Genomic DNA, 20,812 nt, shown 5'->3' on the forward strand with positions numbered 1-20,812 from the left:
GCTCCTGGAAGCCTCCTCGGTACGCCTCCTGCGGTTTTCCCCCGCCTGGAAGTCTGACATTTTTAACAGTGCGAAAATACGGTTTTTCGCTCAAAATTAAACTTTCCGCCCATGGAACGCACACTGTGCCCCTACCTTGGAGAGTCGCTATGGCGTACTCAGGGTGACTATTAAGCCCACAGACAACCTCCACAGGCCGACTATTAAGCCCCCTCCGTCTTCCGCAGGGCCGACTATTAAGCCCTCCACCGACTTCCGCAGGGCCGACTATTAAGCCCCCCTCCGACTTCCACAGGGCCGACTATTAAGCCCCCCTACGGAGTCCACTCAGCCAGCGACTGAAACGTGGTGAGCGGGGTGTGCGCATCCCGGCCGCGCCCAAAGTGCTTCGCCGCGGTCATGGCTGTCGCCACCGAAAACGGCAAATGTTTGTTTCGGCCAAGCTGCAAGGATACATCTCGGAACACAAAAACCAAACCGGTGGGGACATCCTACAGAGAAACACCGAGCCTGCTCTGGGGGGACAAAGACAGAAGGGCGTCCGCCTTCCGAGAGCCCTCACCTGGGTGAGGACTCAAGATGTGCCCTTCTGACAGTGATTACCTCCAGAGAACCAGGACCCCCGTGGGAAGGGTCCTGCCAAGCTCGGGTCGCCCAGATTCGCCTCTCTCACTCGGGTCACGCGCCCAGCCAACGTCCGCAGAAGACTTCCGATAAACACCGAGCCTGCTCTGGGGGGACAAAGACAGAAGGGCGTCCGCCTTCCGAGAGCCCTCACCTGGGTGAGGACTCAAGATGTGCCCTTCTGACAGTGATTACCTCCAGAGAACCAGGACCCCCGTGGGAAGGGTCCTGCCAAGCTCGGGTCGCCCAGATTCGCCTCTCTCACTCGGGTCACGCGCCCAGCCAACGTCCGCAGAAGACTTCCGATAAACACCGAGCCTGCTCTGGGGGGACAAAGACAGAAGGGCGTCCGCCTTCCAAGAGCCCTCACCTGGGTGAGGGCCCAAGATGTGCCCTTCTGACAGTGATTACCTCCAGAGAACCAGGACCCCCGTGGGAAGGGTCCTGCCAAGCTCGGGTCGCCCAGATTCGCCTCTCTCACTCGGGTCACGCGCCCAGCCAACGTCCGCAGAAGACTTCCGATAAACACCGAGCCTGCTCTGGGGGGACAAAGACAGAAGGGCGTCCGCCTTCCGAGAGCCCTCACCTGGGTGAGGACCCAAGATGTGCCCTTCTGACAGTGATTACCTCCAGAGAACCAGGACCCCCCGTGGGAAGGGTCCTGCCAAGCTCGGGTCACCCAGATTCGCCTCTCTCACTCGGGTCACGCGCCCAGCCAACGTCCGCAGAAGACTTCCGATAAACACCGAGCCTGCTCTGGGGGGACAAAGACAGAAGGGCGTCCGCCTTCCGAGAGCCCTCACCTGGGTGAGGACCCAAGATGTGCCCTTCTGACAGTGATTACCTCCAGAGAACCAGGACCCCCCGTGGGAAGGGTCCTGCCAAGCTCGGGTCACCCAGATTCGCCTCTCTCACTCGGGTCACGCGCCCAGCCAACGTCCGCAGAAGACTTCCGATAAACACCGAGCCTGCTCTGGGGGGACAAAGACAGAAGGGCGTCCGCCTTCCGAGAGCCCTCACCTGGGTGAGGACTCAAGATGTGCCCTTCTGACAGTGATTACCTCCAGAGAACCAGGACCCCCGTGGGAAGGGTCCTGCCAAGCTCGGGTCGCCCAGATTCGCCTCTCTCACTCGGGTCACGCGCCCAGCCAACGTCCGCAGAAGACTTCCGATAAACACCGAGCCTGCTCTGGGGGGACAAAGACAGAAGGGCGTCCGCCTTCCGAGAGCCCTCACCTGGGTGAGGACCCAAGATGTGCCCTTCTGACAGTGATTACCTCCAGAGAACCAGGACCCCCCGTGGGAAGGGTCCTGCCAAGCTCGGGTCACCCAGATTCGCCTCTCTCACTCGGGTCACGTGCCCAGCCAACGTCCGCAGAAGACTTCCGATAAACACCGAGCCTGCTCTGGGGGGACAAAGACAGAAGGGCGTCCGCCTTCCGAGAGCCCTCACCTGGGTGAGGACTCAAGATGTGCCCTTCTGACAGTGATTACCTCCAGAGAACCAGGACCCCCGTGGGAAGGGTCCTGCCAAGCTCGGGTCGCCCAGATTCGCCTCTCTCACTCGGGTCACGCGCCCAGCCAACGTCCGCAGAAGACTTCCGATAAACACCGAGCCTGCTCTGGGGGGACAAAGACAGAAGGGCGTCCGCCTTCCGAGAGCCCTCACCTGGGTGAGGACTCAAGATGTGCCCTTCTGACAGTGATTACCTCCAGAGAACCAGGACCCCCGTGGGAAGGGTCCTGCCAAGCTCGGGTCACCCAGATTCGCCTCTCTCACTCGGGTCACGCGCCCAGCCAATGTCCACAGCGGATTTCCGACAAATTTTCACTGAAAATTCAACTTTGTGCCCATGAACCAGACACTTTACCCACACTTGGGTCTCTATCTTGGGGTACTTTACAACATATTGACGACCCATGAGGTTGAAGTAGGGAAAATGTGAGATTTTTTTTTTTTTACAAAATCGGGATTGTCTCAAAATTTTTCTAAAAATGTCTAAGGAAGTGTCCTTGACATAACACCTGAGATTTTTCCCTTTCTGAATGTATGACACAACAGGATTCGAACCCGAGACGCCAGCTCGGCAAGGCCGCAGCGCTAACAAGTGAGCCACCGTGCTTTGACTGGGATCGATGGATCCAGTTAGTACCCAATCCGTTACAGATATGACTGATCGACAGCCGTGTAGGTGCCACCCCCTGGGGCTGAGTCATCCCCCGTGATGCCGTATAGGCGATTATGGCAGGTGGATCCGGTCAGGTGCCACCCCTGGGGCTGAGTCATCTCCCGTGATGCCGTATAGGTGATTACAGCAGGTGGATCAGGTGAGGGATATATCATCAACCCTACGGATGTTTAGCGACCGTGGAGGTGCCACCCCCTGGGCTGACTCAACCCCCGTGGTGACCTATATCAGAGTACGGCAAAACACATCCGGTTAATTTCAATCACCTCAGCTGGCGTCTTTCACCTGCGTGGCTGACTCGCGCGGAGGAAAATCATTTGCCACAGTTCAAGACACAGAGAAACACGGCACTTTAATAAACTATTACGAGACGCTCTGTTTGACTGCGGGAAACCCTTCGCAATGGAGCGGTGAGTAGAAGACATTTGTCGGCCACGTAGAGACACATGAATGTACCTTGTAGTGGAGTTGTACACTTGCTGGCAAGGTGACCGGTTTTATTGCTTGTGTCTCCCCCGCAGGCACCCACGGACACCACTTACATGCCCCGTGTGCCACAGGGTAACCAAATATATATCCACACATCTGAGAAGGGTATGCCTGAGGTCACACGGTGATTCGGAGATAAAAACCGCCATAGCCTCCGCAAAGTATCAACTTCGCTGTATCGCCAACAAGGGGACAACAATCCAATTCAGTGAGCTCAAGCCCCTCCAATCCTTGGAGGAGACTGTAGCCTTCTTAGAAGGTCGCGGCTTTTTGATAGCAAACAAGCCTAGGTTTGAGTCACAAATCACACCACTGACCTGTGAAGGGCCCGCTCAGGTACCAACTGACAATCCGGAGCTCCGCCCAGGCTCCATGCCAGAGCTAGATTCAGATGTGATGGATGTGCCTTTCCTTTTACGGCCGGGAGACAGTCTGGAGGGAGACCCGTGCCCCCCGCCAGAGCTAGATTCAGATGAGATGGATGTGCCTTTCCTTTTACGGCCAGTAGACAGTCGGGAGGGAGACCCATGCCCCACGCCAAAGCTAGATTCGGATGAGATGGATGTGCCTTTCCTTTTACGGCCGGTAGACAGTCGGGAGGGAGACCCGTGCCCTGAGCCTGACCACACAGGGAGCATTTCTGACCGCATAGGCAATGAGGAGGTCATGGATGGCAGCAATTTAAGTATCCAGAAAAGGGAATGGAAAGACAAAAACCGCACGGCTACCAAGGCCGCCGGATTGTACAAGCGTCACTCATTGAATCACCCCATGTTAAAGGGGTTCCACTCGTACCTAACAGTTACCCATGGGGTCCCAAACTGTCAACAGGAGGTATCAAACGTAGCACGGTTTCTATTTTTTGTGAACCCAAAATCTGTAACTCTGGAGTACCTCGTAAAACCAAACCAGGTTAATAATTTTTTTCAACAACTTGGAAAACTCCATCTATCGAGCCAGACCTCCCTCAAAATGTTGAAGCATATACGGAGATTTACCATGTATCAGATGAGGGCTACCAAACTGAGACTAGAGAATCCTCAACTTTATAAGGCATGCGAAGTGTTCATGAATTTTACAACAGACCTTCAGAAATCATTGTACAAGGGAGCCTGCCGAGAGTCTGTAAGTAAAAGGTACACCGTTCAAAAGAGCCAATATTCAGCGCATTGTTACCAAACCTTGGATGTTGGTTAATTGCCTTTATTTTTCCCCACAGGTACGATCTATTGATGAAGCCATCAAAGTCACCCAAGGACTGCCAGATTATACTGGAGGAGGCAAGGCCAACATTTCTAGCTAGCATCGAGGCTGTGACAGATGGCGGATCAGAAGTAGATCGCCGGGAAGTGGTACTGTACCTCGAGGCCCTTCTGATTCTAAAACATCTCCAAAGACCAGGTGTTGTTCGTAACATGACGGTAAGTCGTCGGGCCCTGTGGGTCAGCGGTATTTGCTGAACCGGTTCAATATTTTTCCACCTTTTTTTTTCACATCGTAGGTTTCAGAGTGGAATGAGAGGATCCATCACACGTACCAAGGAAGACGCAAGACAATTGTGGGTGTGAAGACTCACAAGTGCTCCACCTCTCAGGTAGCAACTTTTGTACTTTCAGAGGAAGAGGAATCGGTAAGCTTTTCTCAAAGCCAGGGAACCCAGGCAACCCCACTCATTGTGGGGAGCAAAACACTCTCTTGTCCCCATGTAAAACCTTTTGGAGGGGTGCCCCCAGACTGGAGAGTAACATATATATATATTTTTTTTCTTTTTCAGTGGTTCAATGCGTATGCGGAATATGTCAGACCGGTCTTTACCTTTGGCCGAAAGATTATCACAAACTTTTTCGTGACGTGTACCGGGAAGGTCATAAAAAATCCATCCATGAGACTCAGACGATACCATTCAAGGTAAGGTAGCCACAAGTCAAGTGACCCACAGCCATAAGTAGCAACCAGTACTAACAATGTGCTTTCCTCCGTAGCTACAACCTCCCAAACATCACCAGCCACCTTGTACGGCGGATTTGCGAGACATGGACTTTGTCACAATACACAGATTGCGAAAAGCGCTTGTTTGCACGCTACTTGGCACATACAAACGATGTGGCCGAGAGAGTTTACCGGGAGAAGACCCTGACCGATATGTGCCGTGCCCAAGAGCTAGTGTTCAACGCAGGAAATCATGAGGACGCAAAAATTATGTCGCCAGTAATGGCATCAACCAGTGAATTGGATAACGAGGTGGTAGACCTCACGGAAAGTGATACCGAGTCATCCGATTCTACTGAGGAGTATAGTCTCAAGAATATTCGGCTCATCCCAATCAGGAGAACAAAGCCCTTGTGAATATGTCAATTTTTATCTGACATTAATAAAATTATTCAAATGTACATTCATCTTTGCCTCTTTGACTTGCCTCACTTTTCTCCCACTTTGGGGACCCTTTCGGGGTACTCTGCAACATATTGAAGCCCCTCTTGGGTGGGGGGTAAGGGGAAATGTGATTTTTTTTTTTTCTCAGAAAATTGCCCAAAATTTTCCAAGTGTCAAGGACTCTTCCAGAAAAGCTTCCCCAGGCTTCTGGAAGTGTCCTCGGTACACCTCCAGCGGTTTCCCCCTGCCTGGAAGTCTGACACATGTCTGAAATTTTCAAAGTGTGAAAGTATGGTTTTTCACCCAAAATTCAACTTTCCGCCCATGAACCACAGACTTCACCCACACTTAGGTCACTGTCTTGGGGTACACCTCCAGTGCTATGTCACGGTCATCACTGTTGTCACAAAAAATTGACTTTTGTTTAGGCCAAGCAATTTGAGGACGGCACGGCAGCCAGCAGCCCGTACGGTACAGGGGTTGATCAGACCCCCGTACGTCCGGTTGTGGTCTCCGTGCCCCGAAGGGGTTCCCGCTTCTCGCCTGCACCAGGCACGGCAGCCAGCAGACCGTACGGTCCAGGGGTGGGTCAGACCCCCGTACGTCCGGTTGTAGTCTCCGTGCCCCGAAGGGGTTCTCGCTTCTCGCCTGCGGCAGGCACAGCAGCCCGTACGGTCCAGGGGTTGATCAGGCCCCTGTACGTCTGCCCGTGGTCTCCGTGAGTCTTTCGCCCCTATACCCAGGGACCACACCTATGGCCATTTAGCTCAGTTGGTTAGAGCGTGGTGCTAATAACACCAAGGTCGTGGGTTCGATCCCCGTACGGGCCAAGCACATCTACAAACGCCCCTATACCCAGATGACCAATTTGCACATCAGGGTCGCTGCGGACCTCCACCAGAGTTTCCTCTGGCTTCGTCCTGCCCAGGCATAGCTCACCATCTTTCGGGTCCTATCGCGCACTCATGCTCCACCTCCCCGACAGAGGCGGGCCGATGGTGCACCCGCCGTGTCAACCCCCCGGAGCGGGCGGCGGGATCCCACCTCGGCCGGAGCGCCCCGGCCTTCACCTTCATTGCGCCACAGGGTTTCACGTCGCAACGGGGGGAGTGACGATGGTAAACCCCATCAGGTGGGCCCAGGGCAGGTGAGTCTGGCCTTGGGGGGACGTAAGGGATAAAGGAGAAGAGACCATCAGGGCACGGAGCCTCAGGCCTCCCTCGTTGTCACCCTTACGAGGGGACCCCAGCTGCGCCATGGAGGCGATAGATGGAGGGGCAACCCTCAGACAGGCATAGCCCCGGGAGCACCCCGGGGCCGCAAGGTGCGTTCGAAGTGTCGATGATCAATGTGTCCTGCAATTCACACTTAATTCTCGCAGCTAGCTGCGTTCTTCGACGCGCGCGCCGAGTGATCCACCGTTAAGAGTCGCGCTTTCTGGTTTGGGGACACTCGGAGGCGCCCCCCTTTTCACTCTCGTGTCAGCCGGCCGCAAAAGACTGGGATGCTTTGGAGGGTTGTTTTCAAATCTCGGCCCTGTTGCCCGGGCGCTCGGCCTCCCCGTCCCTCCCTCCAGCGGGGAGGAGAACAAAGGAGGGCTCGAGGCTTCTCAACCTACCGCCCAGACCCACATACCCCGGGGAGGGGTGTGTGAGCGCACAGGAGAATGGTACCCGGGACGGCCTTTCGCGTACGCGGGGGGCTTCTTATTTTTCCTCGGCAGGCAGCGGCAGGGCAACAATCGTCGGCGCGAGGCCGGGCGTCTTTTTCCTGGGCGACGGAGCGAGAGGGGCTCCCCGCACCCTCCCGACGTCGCCCGCCCGCTGTCCTCACGTGCCCACCCTGCGGAGCGCCCTGGCGAAGCAGAAAGAGACCTACCACCGCCCCCATCACGTTCGGTACCCTTCGGGGATTTGGCGGGCGGCTGGCCTCCTGATCTGCACCTCATCGGTATTTTTCACTCGCCCATTAAAGATCCTTCCACAGGTTCATCTAGGGAAACCTTGTTACGACTTTTACTGTCTCTAGATAGTCAAGTTCGATCGTCTTCTCGGCTCTCCACCATGGGTCTTGGCCGAACCCGGCGGGGCCGATCCAAGGACCTCACTAAACCATCCAATCGGTAGTAGCGACGGGCAGTGTGTACAAAGGCCAGGGACTTAATCAATCGAGGGAGAGAAGCCAGATAGGAAGCCCCGCAGCGGGAAGGGCACCCGGAGGAAGGGAAATCCTCCTCGTCGTCCGTGCCGGCAGGCGGGCATCCCGGGGCGTCACCTTCCGGAGGAAAACAGGAGCCTGAACGGCGAGTGCAGTGCCACTGGGGAGATCGTGCACGCTGTACGGTGCGAGGCGGCCGATGCGGAGGGTGTCTGGAAAAAAACCCACCTTGCACGGAGAGGGCGAGGTGACTGGCCTCCGGAGGACACCACGGCTCCCCTGCCTCGTGACCCACCGCTCCCGGGGCGACACACAGAGTCGCTGCTGGGGAGAGGGGCCAGGGCGGTGGGGGGCCTATGCGGCGCCACCATCTGGCTTAGACCCGGCCTCCCGATCGGAGGGCATCTGTTGTAAAAACCACCCCTTGCACGGGGAGGGCCGTAGGTGACTGGCCTTCGGAGGACGCCACGGCCACCCTGCCTCGTGACCCACCGCTCCCGGGGCGACACACAGAGTCGCTGCTGGGGAGAGGGGCCAGGGCGGTGGGGGGCCTATGCGGGGCCTCCGTCTGGCTTAGACCTGCCTCCGCCGCGGGGGGTCCTCGACCCACCGGCGGACGGGCGCGAGGAGTGGGAGAGGGGGGCTGGCCGTCGGGGTCCACCGCGGCTCAGGCGCAGAGCCCGCCAGCGACGCGGAGGTCGCACGGGGGGCGCAGTTGGCCTGGCCGTGTCGGCGTCGCCCTATGGCGTAGTCCCTCGTCCCGGGCTCTTGCCCGTAACCTCAAAGGAGCCCCAACCGAGCGGCGTCTCCCCCCCAAAGCCGTGCCTCCGCTGTTGAGAACAGAAGAAGCCCGGGGCGGCAGTTCGCCGGGTACTCCCCTTCGCCAAAACTCTTTTTGCCCCACTCGTCTCTCCCTTTTCCATCCTCCCTTCTCGCTCTGGGGCGTCCGCTTGGTCTCTCTCTCTCTCTCGCTCTCTCCCTCTCGCGCTCCCTTCCGAGCCGCCTCGGAGGACGTCGGACGAGCGGGGAAGGCGACGGCGTTCGGCCGGGCACACCACGCGGTGAGAACCCACTCCGCCTGCCTCCCCACGCGTCTGTCGTCCCCCCACTATCGTAGGGGCTCGGGAAAAGACTGGAGAACGCGGAGCTCGGCGGTGGCGTGGAAGCGCCACCCACCGCCGCCGCTCTCGCCGATGCCCACCGCGGAGGCCGCCCATCGGACGCTGGGTGGGGGTCGGCACGGGCCTCCGCGGGCGAGCTGCGCATCTGGAAGTCAAAGGGCCGCCCTCGGAGAAGATCGTTGTGCTACCCCGCGCGGGGAGCGATTCGGACGACGGGCCCCCACGCCGAGGTGGGTGGGCGCCCCGCCATTCGCCCGCGCGGGTCGTCGGACCCCTGCCGTACCACAGTTCGGGTCAAACTCCCCCTCTGCACGGCAGCCACCGTCCTGCGAACGGGAGGCGACTGCCGGCGTGCACGCCCAAGGATGCGTGCCTGAATCCCGGGGGGGTAAAAGAGGAAGGAGACCGCCCGCCTTAGACCGACGCGGGCTCCAAAGCCCGGGCCGAGCGAGCGGCACCACCTCCCCACCCGGGAGCGCTGAGCCAAATCGATCGGAGGAAGAGCCGGTGGGGGGCATGGGTGAGAAACCCCACCCGCTGCCATCCTTCCCCTCGGGGAGACGGGGAAGAAACATGCCCGATAGTCCTGGAGGTCCCTCTCCGACACGCTACGGGCGCCCTCGAGACGGAATCCGGGTCACAGTGCGATTCTCTCATAGGTCTCCCCGGTGGCGTGGAAGCGGGAGACATCCGACACAGAGAAACGCCAAGCCTGCTCTGAGGGGACCGAGTCAGGGGGTGCAATCCGCCCTCCTGGAGCCCTCCTCGGGACGAAGACTCCAGATCTGCCTCCCTTCTGACATCCGTCACCCTCGGAGAACCAGAACACGCTTGGGGAGGGTCCGTTCAGGCTCAGGCGACCCGGGAAACGCGTCTCTGACTTGGGGCAGACGACCGGCAAGAGTCCCCCTGGAGCCGCGGAAGCCTGGTGTCGACGCGAGGGCGGACTTCCATGCAAACAGGGGGGTACTCGCCAAACCGCCTACCCGACTTGAGGAACCACGAAAACATCGGAAATCAGTCGGGCCCGAGAGGTACCCCTCTCTCCTATATCCTGCAGCTGGTGTGCAAAAGTGGGTATTTGCATGGCGAAACACCGACCCACACTTTAAGGGAGCGAAGCCGAAAAGTGTCCGACTTCCTGGAGCTGTGCGGCGGATCCGGCGGCCAGAAATTCCTCATTCCGGTTCTATTTTTTTTTTTTTCGATTTTGCGAAATTTGGCGGCCAGGCGGCGTAGCTGGGGCCTGGACTAGCCCGAAACACCTGGAGCCGGCGAGCGGAACGAATTTCCCAACGTTCTGCGGCTCCCGGAAGCCAAAAACGCATCGCCGAAAAATTTCAAAGTCCCAAGGACTCGTTCTTGAAAATCGATCCGGGGGCCATGGAAGTGTCCTCGGTACAGCTTCAGAGCTTTCCCCCCGCCTGGAAGTCTGAAAGTTCTATGTTTGTTCTAAGTGGAAAATCGCGTTTTTTTCAGTGTTCCACCCATCAGACCCAAACTTTGCCCACGCTTAGGTCTCTGTCTCGGGGTGCTTTACAACATATTGACGCCCCTTTAGGGTGGAAGTAGGGGAAAGGGGTCATTTTTCACAAAATCGGAAATTTCTCAAAATATTTCTAAGTGTCAAGGACACTTTTGGAAAATCTTCCCCAGGCTCCTGGAAGCCTCCTCGGTACGCCTACTGCGGTTTCTCCCTGCCTGGAAGTCTGACACTTGTCTGAAATTTTTAGAGTATGAAAATGCGGTTTTTCACCCAAAATTCGACTTTGCGCCCATGACTCGCAAACTTCACCCACATTTGGGCGACTGTCCTGGGGTACCTCACAACATATTGACGCCCCCCTGGCGTGGAAGTAGGGGAAACGTGTCAATTTTCACAAAATCGTGATTTTTTCAAAATATTTCTAAGTGTCAAGGACACTTTTGGATAATCTTCCCCAGGCTCCTGGAAGCCTCCTCGGTACGCCTCCTGCGGTTTCTCCCTGCCTGGAAGTCTGACACTTGTCTGAAATTTTTAGAGTATGAAAATGCGGTTTTTCACCCAAAATTCGACTTTGCGCCCATGACTCGCAAACTTCACCCACATTTGGGCGACTGTCCTGGGGTACCTCACAACATATTGATGCCCCCCTGGCGTGGAAGTAGGGGAAACGTGTCAATTTTCACAAAATCGTGATTTTTTCAAAATATTTCTAAGTGTCAAGGACACTTTTGGATAATCTTCCCCAGGCTCCTGGAAGCCTCCTCGGTACGCCTCCTGCGGTTTCCCCCTGCCTGGAAGTCTGACACTTGTCTGAAATTTTTAGCGCATGAAAACGCGGTTTTTCACCCAAAATTCGACTTTGCGCCCGTGACTCGCAAACTTCACCCACATTTAGGCGACTGTCCTGGGGTACCTCACAACATATTGACGCCCCCCTGGCGTGGAAGTAGGGGAAACGTGTCAATTTTCACAAAATCGTGATTTTTTCAAAATATTTCTAAGTGTCAAGGACACTTTTGGATAATCTTCCCCAGGCTCCTGGAAGCCTCCTCGGTACGCCTCCTGCGGTTTCCCCCTGCCTGGAAGTCTGACACTTGTCTGAAATTTTTAGCGCATGAAAACGCGGTTTTTCACCCAAAATTCGACTTTGCGCCCGTGACTCGCAAACTTCACCCACAGTTAGGCGACTGTCCTGGGGTACCTCACAACATATTGACGCCCCCCTGGCGTGGAAGTAGGGGAAACGTGTCAATTTTCACAAAATCGTGATTTTCTGAAAATATTTCTAAGTGTCAAGGACACTTTTGGATAATCTTCCCCAGGCTCCTGGAAGCCTCCTCGGTACGCCTCCTGCGGTTTCCCCCTGCCTGGAAGTCTGACACTTGTCTGAAATTTTTAGCGCATGAAAACGCGGTTTTTCACCCAAAATTCGACTTTGCGCCCGTGACTCGCAAACTTCACCCACATTTAGGCGACTGTCCTGGGGTACCTCACAACATATTGACGCCCCCCTGGCGTGGAAGTAGGGGAAACGTGTCAATTTTCACAAAATCGTGATTTTCTGAAAATATTTCTAAGTGTCAAGGACACTTTTGGAAAATCTTCCCCAGGCTCCTGGAAGCCTCCTCGGTACGCCTCCTGCGGTTTCCCCCTGCCTGGAAGTCTGACACTTGTCTGAAATTTTTAGCGCATGAAAACGCGGTTTTTCACCCAAAATTCGACTTTGCGCCCGTGACTCGCAAACTTCACCCACATTTAGGCGACTGTCCTGGGGTACCTCACAACATATTGACGCCCCCCTGGCGTGGAAGTAGGGGAAACGTGTCAATTTTCACAAAATCGTGATTTTCTGAAAATATTTCTAAGTGTCAAGGACACTTTTGGATAATCTTCCCCAGGCTCCTGGAAGCCTCCTCGGTACGCCTCCTGCGGTTTCCCCCTGCCTGGAAGTCTGACACTTGTCTGAAATTTTTAGCGCATGAAAACGCGGTTTTTCACCCAAAATTCGACTTTGCGCCCATGACTCGCAAACTTCACCCACATTTGGGCGACTGTCCTGGGGTACCTCACAACATATTGACGCCCCCCTGGCGTGGAAGTAGGGGAAACGTGTCAATTTTCACAAAATCGTGATTTTTTCAAAATATTTCTAAGTGTCAAGGACACTTTTGGATAATCTTCCCCAGGCTCCTGGAAGCCTCCTCGGTACGCCTCCTGCGGTTTCTCCCTGCCTGGAAGTCTGACACTTGTCTGAAATTTTTAGAGTATGAAAACGCGGTTTTTCACCCAAAATTCGACTTTGCGCCCGTGACTCGCAAACTTCACCCACATTTAGGCGACTGTCCTGGGGTACCTCACAACATATTGACGCCCCCCTGGCGTGGAAGTAGGGGAAACGTGTCAATTTTCACAAAATCGTGATTTTTTTCAAAATATTTCTAAGTGTCAAGGACACTTTTGGAAAATCTTCCCCAGGCTCCTGGAAGCCTCCTCGGTACGCCTCCTGCGGTTTTCCCCCGCCTGGAAGTCTGACATTTTTTACAGTGCGAAAATACGGTTTTTCGCTCAAAATTAAACTTTCCGCCCATGGAACGCACACTGTGCCCCTACCTTGGAGAGTCGCTATGGCGTACTCAGGGTGACTATTAAGCCCACAGACAACCTCCACAGGCCGACTATTAAGCCCCCTCCGTCTTCCGCAGGGCCGACTATTAAGCCCTCCACCGACTTCCGCAGGGCCGACTATTAAGCCCCCCTCCGACTTCCACAGGGCCGACTATTAAGCCCCCCTACGGAGTCCACTCAGCCAGCGACTGAAACGTGGTGAGCGGGGTGTGCGCATCCCGGCCGCGCCCAAAGTGCTTCGCCGCGGTCATGGCTGTCGCCACCGAAAACGGCAAATGTTTGTTTCGGCCAAGCTGCAAGGATACATCTCGGAACACAAAAACCAAACCGGTGGGGACATCCTACAGAGAAACACCGAGCCTGCTCTGGGGGGACAAAGACAGAAGGGCGTCCGCCTTCCGAGAGCCCTCACCTGGGTGAGGACTCAAGATGTGCCCTTCTGACAGTGATTACCTCCAGAGAACCAGGACCCCCGTGGGAAGGGTCCTGCCAAGCTCGGGTCGCCCAGATTCGCCTCTCTCACTCGGGTCACGCGCCCAGCCAACGTCCGCAGAAGACTTCCGATAAACACCGAGCCTGCTCTGGGGGGACAAAGACAGAAGGGCGTCCGCCTTCCGAGAGCCCTCACCTGGGTGAGGACTCAAGATGTGCCCTTCTGACAGTGATTACCTCCAGAGAACCAGGACCCCCGTGGGAAGGGTCCTGCCAAGCTCGGGTCGCCCAGATTCGCCTCTCTCACTCGGGTCACGCGCCCAGCCAACGTCCGCAGAAGACTTCCGATAAACACCGAGCCTGCTCTGGGGGGACAAAGACAGAAGGGCGTCCGCCTTCCAAGAGCCCTCACCTGGGTGAGGGCCCAAGATGTGCCCTTCTGACAGTGATTACCTCCAGAGAACCAGGACCCCCGTGGGAAGGGTCCTGCCAAGCTCGGGTCGCCCAGATTCGCCTCTCTCACTCGGGTCACGCGCCCAGCCAACGTCCGCAGAAGACTTCCGATAAACACCGAGCCTGCTCTGGGGGGACAAAGACAGAAGGGCGTCCGCCTTCCGAGAGCCCTCACCTGGGTGAGGACCCAAGATGTGCCCTTCTGACAGTGATTACCTCCAGAGAACCAGGACCCCCCGTGGGAAGGGTCCTGCCAAGCTCGGGTCACCCAGATTCGCCTCTCTCACTCGGGTCACGCGCCCAGCCAACGTCCGCAGAAGACTTCCGATAAACACCGAGCCTGCTCTGGGGGGACAAAGACAGAAGGGCGTCCGCCTTCCGAGAGCCCTCACCTGGGTGAGGACCCAAGATGTGCCCTTCTGACAGTGATTACCTCCAGAGAACCAGGACCCCCCGTGGGAAGGGTCCTGCCAAGCTCGGGTCACCCAGATTCGCCTCTCTCACTCGGGTCACGCGCCCAGCCAACGTCCGCAGAAGACTTCCGATAAACACCGAGCCTGCTCTGGGGGGACAAAGACAGAAGGGCGTCCGCCTTCCGAGAGCCCTCACCTGGGTGAGGACTCAAGATGTGCCCTTCTGACAGTGATTACCTCCAGAGAACCAGGACCCCCGTGGGAAGGGTCCTGCCAAGCTCGGGTCGCCCAGATTCGCCTCTCTCACTCGGGTCACGCGCCCAGCCAACGTCCGCAGAAGACTTCCGATAAACACCGAGCCTGCTCTGGGGGGACAAAGACAGAAGGGCGTCCGCCTTCCGAGAGCCCTCACCTGGGTGAGGACCCAAGATGTGCCCTTCTGACAGTGATTACCTCCAGAGAACCAGGACCCCCCGTGGGAAGGGTCCTGCCAAGCTCGGGTCACCCAGATTCGCCTCTCTCACTCGGGTCACGTGCCCAGCCAACGTCCGCAGAAGACTTCCGATAAACACCGAGCCTGCTCTGGGGGGACAAAGACAGAAGGGCGTCCGCCTTCCGAGAGCCCTCACCTGGGTGAGGACTCAAGATGTGCCCTTCTGACAGTGATTACCTCCAGAGAACCAGGACCCCCGTGGGAAGGGTCCTGCCAAGCTCGGGTCGCCCAGATTCGCCTCTCTCACTCGGGTCACGCGCCCAGCCAACGTCCGCAGAAGACTTCCGATAAACACCGAGCCTGCTCTGGGGGGACAAAGACAGAAGGGCGTCCGCCTTCCGAGAGCCCTCACCTGGGTGAGGACTCAAGATGTGCCCTTCTGACAGTGATTACCTCCAGAGAACCAGGACCCCCGTGGGAAGGGTCCTGCCAAGCTCGGGTCACCCAGATTCGCCTCTCTCACTCGGGTCACGCGCCCAGCCAATGTCCACAGCGGATTTCCGACAAATTTTCACTGAAAATTCAACTTTGTGCCCATGAACCAGACACTTTACCCACACTTGGGTCTCTATCTTGGGGTACTTTACAACATATTGACGACCCATGAGGTTGAAGTAGGGAAAATGTGAGATTTTTTTTTTTTTACAAAATCGGGATTGTCTCAAAATTTTTCTAAAAATGTCTAAGGAAGTGTCCTTGACATAACACCTGAGATTTTTCCCTTTCTGAATGTATGACACAACAGGATTCGAACCCGAGACGCCAGCTCGGCAAGGCCGCAGCGCTAACAAGTGAGCCACCGTGCTTTGACTGGGATCGATGGATCCAGTTAGTACCCAATCCGTTACAGATATGACTGATCGACAGCCGTGTAGGTGCCACCCCCTGGGGCTGAGTCATCCCCCGTGATGCCGTATAGGCGATTATGGCAGGTGGATCCGGTCAGGTGCCACCCCTGGGGCTGAGTCATCTCCCGTGATGCCGTATAGGTGATTACAGCAGGTGGATCAGGTGAGGGATATATCATCAACCCTACGGATGTTTAGCGACCGTGGAGGTGCCACCCCCTGGGCTGACTCAACCCCCGTGGTGACCTATATCAGAGTACGGCAAAACACATCCGGTTAATTTCAATCACCTCAGCTGGCGTCTTTCACCTGCGTGGCTGACTCGCGCGGAGGAAAATCATTTGCCACAGTTCAAGACACAGAGAAACACGGCACTTTAATAAACTATTACGAGACGCTCTGTTTGACTGCGGGAAACCCTTCGCAATGGAGCGGTGAGTAGAAGACATTTGTCGGCCACGTAGAGACACATGAATGTACCTTGTAGTGGAGTTGTACACTTGCTGGCAAGGTGACCGGTTTTATTGCTTGTGTCTCCCCCGCAGGCACCCACGGACACCACTTACATGCCCCGTGTGCCACAGGGTAACCAAATATATATCCACACATCTGAGAAGGGTATGCCTGAGGTCACACGGTGATTCGGAGATAAAAACCGCCATAGCCTCCGCAAAGTATCAACTTCGCTGTATCGCCAACAAGGGGACAACAATCCAATTCAGTGAGCTCAAGCCCCTCCAATCCTTGGAGGAGACTGTAGCCTTCTTAGAAGGTCGCGGCTTTTTGATAGCAAACAAGCCTAGGTTTGAGTCACAAATCACACCACTGACCTGTGAAGGGCCCGCTCAGGTACCAACTGACAATCCGGAGCTCCGCCCAGGCTCCATGCCAGAGCTAGATTCAGATGTGATGGATGTGCCTTTCCTTTTACGGCCGGGAGACAGTCTGGAGGGAGACCCGTGCCCCCCGCCAGAGCTAGATTCAGATGAGATGGATGTGCCTTTCCTTTTACGGCCAGTAGACAGTCGGGAGGGAGACCCATGCCCCACGCCAAAGCTAGATTCGGATGAGATGGATGTGCCTTTCCTTTTACGGCCGGTAGACAGTCGGGAGGGAGACCCGTGCCCTGAGCCTGACCACACAGGGAGCATTTCTGACCGCATAGGCAATGAGGAGGTCATGGATGGCAGCAATTTAAGTATCCAGAAAAGGGAATGGAAAGACAAAAACCGCACGGCTACCAAGGCCGCCGGATTGTACAAGCGTCACTCATTGAATCACCCCATGTTAAAGGGGTTCCACTCGTACCTAACAGTTACCCATGGGGTCCCAAACTGTCAACAGGAGGTATCAAACGTAGCACGGTTTCTATTTTTTGTGAACCCAAAATCTGTAACTCTGGAGTACCTCGTAAAACCAAACCAGGTTAATAATTTTTTTCAACAACTTGGAAAACTCCATCTATCGAGCCAGACCTCCCTCAAAATGTTGAAGCATATACGGAGATTTACCATGTATCAGATGAGGGCTACCAAACTGAGACTAGAGAATCCTCAACTTTATAAGGCATGCGAAGTGTTCATGAATTTTACAACAGACCTTCAGAAATCATTGTACAAGGGAGCCTGCCGAGAGTCTGTAAGTAAAAGGTACACCGTTCAAAAGAGCCAATATTCAGCGCATTGTTACCAAACCTTGGATGTTGGTTAATTGCCTTTATTTTTCCCCACAGGTACGATCTATTGATGAAGCCATCAAAGTCACCCAAGGACTGCCAGATTATACTGGAGGAGGCAAGGCCAACATTTCTAGCTAGCATCGAGGCTGTGACAGATGGCGGATCAGAAGTAGATCGCCGGGAAGTGGTACTGTACCTCGAGGCCCTTCTGATTCTAAAACATCTCCAAAGACCAGGTGTTGTTCGTAACATGACGGTAAGTCGTCGGGCCCTGTGGGTCAGCGGTATTTGCTGAACCGGTTCAATATTTTTCCACCTTTTTTTTTCACATCGTAGGTTTCAGAGTGGAATGAGAGGATCCATCACACGTACCAAGGAAGACGCAAGACAATTGTGGGTGTGAAGACTCACAAGTGCTCCACCTCTCAGGTAGCAACTTTTGTACTTTCAGAGGAAGAGGAATCGGTAAGCTTTTCTCAAAGCCAGGGAACCCAGGCAACCCCACTCATTGTGGGGAGCAAAACACTCTCTTGTCCCCATGTAAAACCTTTTGGAGGGGTGCCCCCAGACTGGAGAGTAACATATATATATATTTTTTTTCTTTTTCAGTGGTTCAATGCGTATGCGGAATATGTCAGACCGGTCTTTACCTTTGGCCGAAAGATTATCACAAACTTTTTCGTGACGTGTACCGGGAAGGTCATAAAAAATCCATCCATGAGACTCAGACGATACCATTCAAGGTAAGGTAGCCACAAGTCAAGTGACCCACAGCCATAAGTAGCAACCAGTACTAACAATGTGCTTTCCTCCGTAGCTACAACCTCCCAAACATCACCAGCCACCTTGTACGGCGGATTTGCGAGACATGGACTTTGTCACAATACACAGATTGCGAAAAGCGCTTGTTTGCACGCTACTTGGCACATACAAACGATGTGGCCGAGAGAGTTTACCGGGAGAAGACCCTGACCGATATGTGCCGTGCCCAAGAGCTAGTGTTCAACGCAGGAAATCATGAGGACGCAAAAATTATGTCGCCAGTAATGGCATCAACCAGTGAATTGGATAACGAGGTGGTAGACCTCACGGAAAGTGATACCGAGTCATCCGATTCTACTGAGGAGTATAGTCTCAAGAATATTCGGCTCATCCCAATCAGGAGAACAAAGCCCTTGTGAATATGTCAATTTTTATCTGACATTAATAAAATTATTCAAATGTACATTCATCTTTGCCTCTTTGACTTGCCTCACTTTTCTCCCACTTTGGGGACCCTTTCGGGGTACTCTGCAACATATTGAAGCCCCTCTTGGGTGGGGGGTAAGGGGAAATGTGATTTTTTTTTTTTCTCAGAAAATTGCCCAAAATTTTCCAAGTGTCAAGGACTCTTCCAGAAAAGCTTCCCCAGGCTTCTGGAAGTGTCCTCGGTACACCTCCAGCGGTTTCCCCCTGCCTGGAAGTCTGACACATGTCTGAAATTTTCAAAGTGTGAAAGTATGGTTTTTCACCCAAAATTCAACTTTCCGCCCATGAACCACAGACTTCACCCACACTTAGGTCACTGTCTTGGGGTACACCTCCAGTGCTATGTCACGGTCATCACTGTTGTCACAAAAAATTGACTTTTGTTTAGGCCAAGCAATTTGAGGACGGCACGGCAGCCAGCAGCCCGTACGGTACAGGGGTTGATCAGACCCCCGTACGTCCGGTTGTGGTCTCCGTGCCCCGAAGGGGTTCCCGCTTCTCGCCTGCACCAGGCACGGCAGCCAGCAGACCGTACGGTCCAGGGGTGGGTCAGACCCCCGTACGTCCGGTTGTAGTCTCCGTGCCCCGAAGGGGTTCTCGCTTCTCGCCTGCGGCAGGCACAGCAGCCCGTACGGTCCAGGGGTTGATCAGGCCCCTGTACGTCTGCCCGTGGTCTCCGTGAGTCTTTCGCCCCTATACCCAGGGACCACACCTATGGCCATTTAGCTCAGTTGGTTAGAGCGTGGTGCTAATAACACCAAGGTCGTGGGTTCGATCCCCGTACGGGCCAAGCACATCTACAAACGCCCCTATACCCAGATGACCAATTTGCACATCAGGGTCGCTGCGGACCTCCACCAGAGTTTCCTCTGGCTTCGTCCTGCCCAGGCATAGCTCACCATCTTTCGGGTCCTATCGCGCACTCATGCTCCACCTCCCCGACAGAGGCGGGCCGATGGTGCACCCGCCGTGTCAACCCCCCGGAGCGGGCGGCGGGATCCCACCTCGGCCGGAGCGCCCCGGCCTTCACCTTCATTGCGCCACAGGGTTTCACGTCGCAACGGGGGGAGTGACGATGGTAAACCCCATCAGGTGGGCCCAGGGCAGGTGAGTCTGGCCTTGGGGGGACGTAAGGGATAAAGGAGAAGAGACCATCAGGGCACGGAGCCTCAGGCCTCCCTCGTTGTCACCCTTGCGAGGGGACCCCAGCTGCGCCATGGAGGCGATAGATGGAGGGGCAACCCTCAGACAGGCATAGCCCCGGGAGCACCCCGGGGCCGCAAGGTGCGTTCGAAGTGTCGATGATCAATGTGTCCTGCAATTCACACTTAATTCTCGCAGCTAGCTGCGTTCTTCGACGCGCGCGCCGAGTGATCCACCGTTAAGAGTCGCGCTTTCTGGTTTGGGGACACTCGGAGGCGCCCCCCTTTTCACTCTCGTGTCAGCCGGCCGCAAAAGACTGGGATGCTTTGGAGGGTTGTTTTCAAATCTCGGCCCTGTTGCCCGGGCGCTCGGCCTCCCCGTCCCTCCCTCCAGCGGGGAGGAGAACAAAGGAGGGCTCGAGGCTTCTCAACCTACCGCCCAGACCCACATACCCCGGGGAGGGGTGTGTGAGCGCACAGGAGAATGGTACCCGGGACGGCCTTTCGCGTACGCGGGGGGCTTCTTATTTTTCCTCGGCAGGCAGCGGCAGGGCAACAATCGTCGGCGCGAGGCCGGGCGTCTTTTTCCTGGGCGACGGAGCGAGAGGGGCTCCCCGCACCCTCCCGACGTCGCCCGCCCGCTGTCCTCACGTGCCCACCCTGCGGAGCGCCCTGGCGAAGCAGAAAGAGACCTACCACCGCCCCCATCACGTTCGGTACCCTTCGGGGATTTGGCGGGCGGCTGGCCTCCTGATCTGCACCTCATCGGTATTTTTCACTCGCCCATTAAAGATCCTTCCACAGGTTCATCTAGGGAAACCTTGTTACGACTTTTACTGTCTCTAGATAGTCAAGTTCGATCGTCTTCTCGGCTCTCCACCATGGGTCTTGGCCGAACCCGGCGGGGCCGATCCAAGGACCTCACTAAACCATCCAATCGGTAGTAGCGACGGGCAGTGTGTACAAAGGCCAGGGACTTAATCAATCGAGGGAGAGAAGCCAGATAGGAAGCCCCGCAGCGGGAAGGGCACCCGGAGGAAG

The 20,812-nt window shown here is 55.6% G+C and overlaps 2 non-coding genes across 2 annotated transcripts; both read right to left on the bottom strand.

Annotated features, from left to right (window-relative positions):
* Positions 1–6,953: 6,953 nt before the first annotated feature.
* Positions 6,954–7,105, bottom strand: LOC138655009 (5.8S ribosomal RNA). Its single transcript, XR_011316600.1, has one exon. It is a non-coding gene; the product is annotated as a 5.8S ribosomal RNA (ribosomal RNA).
* A 12,762-nt stretch (positions 7,106–19,867) lies between these two features.
* On the bottom strand, positions 19,868–20,019 carry LOC138655010 (5.8S ribosomal RNA). The gene has a single exon (XR_011316601.1). It is a non-coding gene; the product is annotated as a 5.8S ribosomal RNA (ribosomal RNA).
* Positions 20,020–20,812: the final 793 nt, after the last annotated feature.

This window comes from Ranitomeya imitator, unplaced genomic scaffold (genome assembly GCF_032444005.1).
Source record: "Ranitomeya imitator isolate aRanImi1 unplaced genomic scaffold, aRanImi1.pri SCAFFOLD_885, whole genome shotgun sequence".
Classification (NCBI taxonomy): Eukaryota; Metazoa; Chordata; class Amphibia; order Anura; family Dendrobatidae; genus Ranitomeya; species Ranitomeya imitator.